Source organism: Fukomys damarensis, unplaced genomic scaffold (assembly GCF_012274545.1).
Source record: "Fukomys damarensis isolate Sample0158 unplaced genomic scaffold, DMR_v1.0_HiC HiC_scaffold_14, whole genome shotgun sequence".
Taxonomy (NCBI): domain Eukaryota; kingdom Metazoa; phylum Chordata; class Mammalia; order Rodentia; family Bathyergidae; genus Fukomys; species Fukomys damarensis.
Window position 1 is genome coordinate 28,395,190 of NW_022900926.1, and position 7,530 is coordinate 28,402,719.

Below are 7,530 nucleotides of genomic sequence, written 5' to 3' on the forward strand. Positions count from 1 at the left end.
AAAATGAAGCAGATTTATAAAAATAGTATGTTTTTTAAAGTTTATACTTTTGTTTAAAATACTAATATCACTCAACATGTTAAGAATTATGTTTCTCCACCACATTCCAATAGAAACAAAATTTCTTTCTTTTTAACATGTTGACAGTAATGTATTGAAAGTGCTGTTAGTAAAGTTACTACAAAGAAGAATGTCTTTTTCAAATGTTTATATTTCTTCACCATTTTCTCATTCCGATTGTCACATGTGGACATGAGAGCCTTGTGAGAGGACATGGCGCCAGCGTTCTCCAGGAAGCTGGCCAGCCTTCCCACATGACCGCCCCGTGGATGGGATGTGATGTGAAGCTCTGACTGTGTAAAAATTCAGATAGCAAACTTGTTACTTAACATGTGAGTTTCTTATATACCCCCTTGTCTTAACAGAATTTCTACTATGTACAACATCTTCTTTCAGGAAGACAAAATGCAAGTAAAATTTTAACACAAGAAGAGGGAGATAAATATGATGAGAACATTGATAATGCCCAACAGGAGAGGAATTCATATACAGTTACTATGCAATGTTTACTGGCCACTCTCCCACACTTCCTATTTTCACAAGGAACACAGAATGCCACATAAATAGGTTATATCCTCCTATGCTTTAAGAAGTTACTTTTTTTTTTTTTTGTCTCTTGTTCATTGTGGTGAAATTCTGCTTCTGTTGTAAATTTCCAGTCTGTGACCAAGGAAAGGTATTGGAAAGCGCCATCCTTGCAGCTGCTCAGGTGGTACTTCATGCAGTTCTATCCCCACTACTGGCCAAGCTACTAGCAATGTTACCTAGTTTTGTACATCATAAGTCTTTCATTCTCAGCGCATCATCTCACTTCCAGTTTTGTTCCACTAATTAATTCCCAAATACAAATTTCATAATGTCATTCTCCTAATTTAAACATTTTTGTATGCTTCCTCTACCCCTAGAATCAAGTTCAATTGCCCACTTGCTTAAATCTTGCCTCCTTCCCACTACTCTTAGCTCTCAAATGTTAACTTCTGCCCGATACTGATGTTTGTCAGGGCTTTCCTTGTTGATTTTTATGAGATGGGTATTGATTCAAATAGATTCCCTGGTAAGATCAGAAAAAAAGAACTTTAGCAGGCTCTTTAGACTCAAGAAATGCATGCATACAATGATCTCAATTCTTTGGGCTCTTTCAGTCATTTTTAGGTGCTACCCGGTTTGAATTGGAGATTTCAATGTCCTAATGTTTATACTCAGTGAGGTGTTTCTGATTCCTTGAAGTCCTAGAGCCCAAATTATAATTTGCTAGTGTTGTCAACATGCAGCTTTTGTTTTTTTTTACTTTTTCTTTATAGAGCATTTAAGACAACAATTACTCACCTACACTAGATGCTATGATGGTGTTATGATTTCATTGTTTCCCCAAAGTACATGTGCTGGAAACTTAATTCTCAATGCAGCAATTTTGGAGGTGGGGCCTAAAAGAAGTGATTTGGTCACGAAGGCCTCATGAATGGATTAACATTGTCTCAGAGGTAAGCTAATTATCTAGAAAATGAGTTGCTGGAAAAGTAAGTCCTGCCTTCTGAAACTCTCTTATCTGCTCTCTCTATGGTATCTTCCACCATTATGATGCAGCCTGAGGCCCTCAGCAGATGCGCTCCCTCAGTCTTGGACTTCTCAGCTTCCGGAAACATGAGTCAAATAAATTCTTTTATTAATTACTTCAGATGTGCTATTTTGTTGTAGTAACCCAAGAGAGACTAGGCTGGAGATACAAGAGAAATGAGTAGCTTTTGTGTTAAAGAGTTTAAATCCCACTTATGATTCTATCTTGGAAACATAAAAGTCTAGAGCACCTCATCCTGTAAATATTTTATCCATCTGGAAATAAAGAAGCACTTGTTTGTAAAAATTAAAGGAAGAATAAAAATACCTATTACCAACCAAACAGAATTTCTGAGCATTTTGGCAACATAAGAAGAGTTTCTGTATTTGTGCTAAATGGTACCTGTTTACTTCATACCCACACATACAAGCTTTGATAGTGAACTTCAGGAAAACAATTTAATATCTCAGCATTTATTCCCCTGGTGGAAGATCTGGGTTCTCCTTATGTCTAAAACCAAGAAGCTTTTCAAAACTACTGAGAAGGTAATTTCTGAGAAATTTTGCTGAAATTTCTTAGCTATATGCAAAAAAATATAATAATAATCCAACAGACCTATTTGGGTTTCAGAAGGCAATAGCAGTTCTTTGTGCAAACTGCTAAAAATCCTTATTTCTAGAATTTTCCTTCGTGTTAAAGAAATGTTTGCATTTCCACAGATTTTCAATTTTCTCTCGATAAAACTTGGAGAACTGAAAGATCTTCGTTGTAGTTCAGAATTAATTGTTCACACTAGATTTATGCTTATTTTCATGAAATTCTTATTATTTGGAGCAAGTGTAGTTATTGTTTATTTCCAAAAAATATTTCCCCATCACAAAAACACAAAACCAAATTCAATCAGAAAGCTTAATTTTTAGAACAATAACAATCTTCATTGATTCATCTCCTTAGAAATAAGTAAAACAGTTTAGTGTGTTCTGTCAAGGCAACAAAATGTTCATTTTGATTGGACATAGAGGAAATAGTTCTGTTTGAAGATCTCATTAAGAGCCACCTGCTGCCTTAATAATGATAGCATAATTAAAATGTTATTCTCAAATTTGGTATTACTTAGACATTGTGGACAGAAAGAGAAAGCTGATTAAAACTATCAAATTTGAGACTAAGGTAGCAATTTGTAAAAAGGGTGCCCTGAATGTGTTTGATAAATGCCTTAGGAAAATGCCAAAAATATTTTTGATTTGGAAAGGAAATGAACCTGGTTACCAGCCCATAAGTCCTCTGCTCTGGTATTACCCACCAAACAGCCCTCTACTTCCTTTGATATACGTTTCCGTTGACAGGAGATTCCTTAATTTTTATTTTTATTCTAAATAATTTGCTAAAACATTTTTGGAAAAACTGAACTGGATGTATCCCAAGATAATCATTTCAATAACAAAGATGTAGAGTTGTAGCACAGAAATATATTAGGATTTAAGTAGGGGAACCATGAGAGAACATGTTGTCCCAAATCAACAGTTGCACTAAAACAGTGAAGCCAACGTTCCTTCTGTATTAATATGGTGGCCCTTATAAACAACACAGGAGCAATAATTAATGATATGCCAAATCAACTAATGCAATATAGATTAAGTGTAAGGCGCTTAATGTTTCAAGTGCTGTAAGTGGCACAGAGATCCCCCCTCCATTTTAACACCTTATCTCCTTTCCAGATGATGTCCACAGTCATTCAACACCACAGCCATGCATATCTCTGACCTCGGGACACAGGTAAATTCTACTGCTCTACCAGCCCTCTCAGTTCTGTATTCTGAAGTTCACTTTCATTCCTTTGCAGATCTGCACTCCTATGACTCCTACAATGGCTGCTGGTCCTCCCTGCTTTGCCCCCCGTCCACGCACACACACCATGTCTTTTCATTCTTCTGTGACTACCCATGCTGCTTCCTTTGAGCACCCAGGGACCCCATCCATTTTGGAGAAACCAACTCTGCTTTTCACTCCCGCAGAAGTCCATGTGTCATCTTCTCATTATGGTATTATATCAATAATGACAACTAATATTTCCTGGGCCTTAGTGTGTGCTAAACAATAGTCTGAGTGCTTACACATGTTAGCTTCCTTAAATCTTACAGCAAATGTATGAAATAAAGAAGTATTACTCTCATTTCAGAGAAGAGGCAACTGAGATTTAGGAGGATAAGTATTCTGCCAAGGTTACCTAGGCAGCCCCATCCTGGAGGCCACCAGACTACACAGAACTCAAGATAGATGTACCCTGAACCTCTACCATTTCGACTCTCTTGTTTACTGTCTTTCTTCATATTTCTCTGAATTCCTTTAGAGCAGAGATCATGTCTATTATATCTTTGTGTCATGTGCAGGTGTGACACAATGCTACTTCATAGCATGTACTTAATAAACGGTTCTTTAAACGTAAGAGAAAACAAAGTCCTTAGATTTGAGTGAAGGGTGGGATACACATCAATGGAAAATGAAATAGTTATTAGTCTAATTTACTAACGCAGATTTTCCTTTTCTCCTTCATGACAATTTCACACATATGTGAACAATATGTGGCCCAAACCACATCCCATAGTGGCAAACACCAAACTGACTCGCTTTTGGTATTCCTGGAAGCTGCACTTGGCTTTGATAATCTACAGTCATTTTTCAGGTAACTGATGTCAAGTGGGAATGTGCTGGGGTAGAGGAGGCCTGAGCCATTTCAATCAATGTCAGGAGTGAAATTCAGAGCAACTAACAGATATATATTCCTTGTCTTCTCCTGGTGCTGTGAAAATTGATCTCTAAAATGCTTTGACTCCAGGTGAAAGTAGTTGTATATCATAAAAGCGGCCTTGCAAATATCCTCTCACCCAAAGTAAGTAACAATTTTTGATGGGCAAATAGGTAAGAAAACTTATCTTTATTTTATGATCTTTGGCTATTGGAGTAGAGAGCAAGCTAGGGAAACAGTTTTATTTATGTTTGTGATCACTCACCAGCCTGGATTACTTCTTTGTCTTACACATAGTTGTATGATTTCATGCATAATCACTTTATTCATCTTCTCCCATCCCAGGCTTTATCAAGCTCCATGAGAGCAGGAATGATGCGGAGGGATGTTCCTGCCCAGGAGCAGCTACTTAATATACACCTGAAAGGAAATTGGTACATCTGGCGTGTACATCTGATAAAGAGGTGTCAGTTATTAAGGATCAGCCTGAAGAGGGTGCCTTGAGGGGTCAGTTTTCCTTTAGATAATAAACAGTTTTCCCAATCACAGAGATTACATTGGGGGAAGAAATTGAACTGAGTGTTGATAACAAGTCTGTAGTTCAGAGTAAATTTCACAAATTCACCTGGCCATATTTTGCAACTGCTTCTCAACTGGATCTAGAAGCAGACAGAGCAGCATTTAATAAGCACTTATCCAAGTAAGCCCTGGTGCCAAGATTTAAGTATCAAAGAACAAAACCTTGTCCCAGCATGGTAGCTGGCACTAGGGTAAAGCACAAGAGGTGCTATTTTTGGGTACAAAATTTAACAGGGTACTGAGAAACCTCCAGCAGTCAAGATAAGCAGTAGTTTCATGCAATGTTTTTTTTTTAAATAAAATTAATGCAAAACCCAAAGATGAACAAAATGTCAACATTTTAAACAAAGACAGAATCAGAAACAGGGCTGTGATGAGCCATATTGGAGCCTGAGGCAAAAAGCAAAAGCAGGAATACAGATCTTGTCTTTATTTAAAATGCATAGATTTTGTTCATTATAAAATTTCTGGCATTAATTTTAATTTTTAACAAATTACATTAAAATGTGATTTATTTTTATTCCAGAGGGATGTGGGTACCACTTACCTGTTGTGCCAGAGGACTTTAATTCGCATCTCTCCCTCATCCTGCCTTCACCATTGGAACGGAACAAACATTGAGGGCAGGGCTGTTGACTGGAACCAAATGTGTTCGTGGAGATGGGCTGGGGATGCTACAGGTACCCAAGACTTTTGGTCCATTAGTATTGAAAGAAAAAATGGTGACTCCAGAGTGGGGGCTGCTGGAGGGTTAGGCAGTGAGTCCAGGTTAGCCCATTGTGCCCTTGGGTGCAAGGAAATGAGTAGAAAATAGGGAGGCAGTGGGGAAAGTCACAGGACACTCAAGAAGCCCAGGCCAGTGGGTTGAATCGGAAGGAAACCATGCAACAGAGGGCAAGGCTTCATGGAGCTGAACACGTTGTGCTTTAGGGTTTCAGCAGCTGCAGGACCACTGGGCTATAGGGCATCAGGGTTCTGTGCTCCACACACAGATAGCCAGTTCATCCAACAAACAGCTCCATGCTAAAGGATTCTTTGGGCCACTTGCCTTCTCTTCTCTTCCATTAGAGAGTATATTTTTCTAGTGGCTTTCCAAAAACATGTTGTAAGCCTGAAACACGATTTTAGGAAGTGGGAATTTGTTCCCCCGAGGAGCGTGGAGATTTGGTTTGTCCATCACTGCACCTCATCAAACTCCTGGAAAAAAGGCCTATAGAGGAGTCCTGTGCTCCAGACAATGAACAATTTGGAGTTAGTTCTCTTAAACCCTCAGCTTCATGAGGAGAACTGTGCAACATGGCTCCAGGTTTCAGGGAAGAAGATTAGTACTGGAGGGATTAGGCTCACTAATGTAAGACTGTCTTATGTGACAATATTGTTGATATAGAAGATGACGCTGTAGATTTGAGGTGTGCCTGAAAAAATCAGAAATGTTTGTAAAACTCAGAGTAAATTACTCAAAACTTTCTCTAGAGTCCCCAGCCACCACTGGGCTCATTTCTTTTTTTCTTTTCTTTGCTTTTTTTTTTTTTAAGCATTTTAGATTGGATTTATATAATAAAGTAGAAATGCATCTTTGTTGCCTGTAAGACAGGCTTGCATCTATTCCATGACCTACTCAACACGTCCCTGTCCCCCCAAATAATCATGCTTTTGCTTACGTTGTTTCTTCTGTCAACAAAGACTTTCTGTTCTCCCCTCACACAGTCTCATTCAGCGTCTTGGTCCTGGCATTGGGTCCTCTTTTGAGAAGCCTTCTGGTCCCTTCCTGTCCAGTGTGGCAGAACTAATCACTAAGTTTTAGAGCATTCTCTTAGTATTATTTTTCTTATCAGTATCACAATACTCATTATATGATAATTTCTATTTGATGTCAATAAGACTTCCAGATGGCCCTTGATTTACAATGAGATTATGTCCCGATACTCCCATCATTAAGTGAAAATATTATGTCCAAAATGGATTTAATAAGACCATTCCTGAATTATGATGGTTGGATTTAAGATGTATTTTACTCTATGATGATACTAAAGCTTTAAGCATGCAATGGAAACTGATCTTTGAATTTGGATCTATCTTCCAGAGCCAAGATATGTTATGATTCTCTTTCATGGTACTGAATAGTGAACAGCAGCTCCCACTCAGCCTCACAATCACAAGGGAAAAATGGATGCAGTATCAGTCATCCTTGAGGATCATTAGAGGACTGGCTCCTGGACCTTTTGGACTGAATATTTACTTTTGAACCATCCTAAATTAGAAAATTGTAGGTCAAACCACAATAAATCTGGTATTGCTTAGATAACACCCTACTGAATTAAATCCTTTGGTTAAATTAATTTATATACTTAAGCAAAGAAAATTTGAAATGATTAACATGTTACATGAGTCAAAGAACGAGAAAGAGTTAAATTAGTTGAGGGTTTTTGCTTTTTTGTTGTTTTTTTTGTACTGGAGATCGAACTCAAATGTTGTGCTTGCAAGGCAGGTGTTGCACTGCTGGGCTAAATCCCCAGCCCCTCCTTAGTTGAGTGTTTTTTATCCAGAAAAGCAAGCTAATTTACTAGTAACTCTTTTCAGAAAATTGAGT

At 38.0% G+C, this 7,530-nt stretch overlaps 1 long non-coding RNA gene across 1 annotated transcript; it reads left to right on the top strand.

The window, feature by feature from the left end:
- Window positions 1–4,812: 4,812 nt before the first annotated feature.
- On the top strand, window positions 4,813–7,212 carry LOC117285985. Its single transcript, XR_004517094.1, has 3 exons — window positions 4,813–4,868; window positions 5,467–5,620; window positions 7,024–7,212. It is a non-coding gene; the product is annotated as an uncharacterized LOC117285985 (long non-coding RNA).
- The last annotated feature ends 318 nt before the right edge of the window (window positions 7,213–7,530 follow it).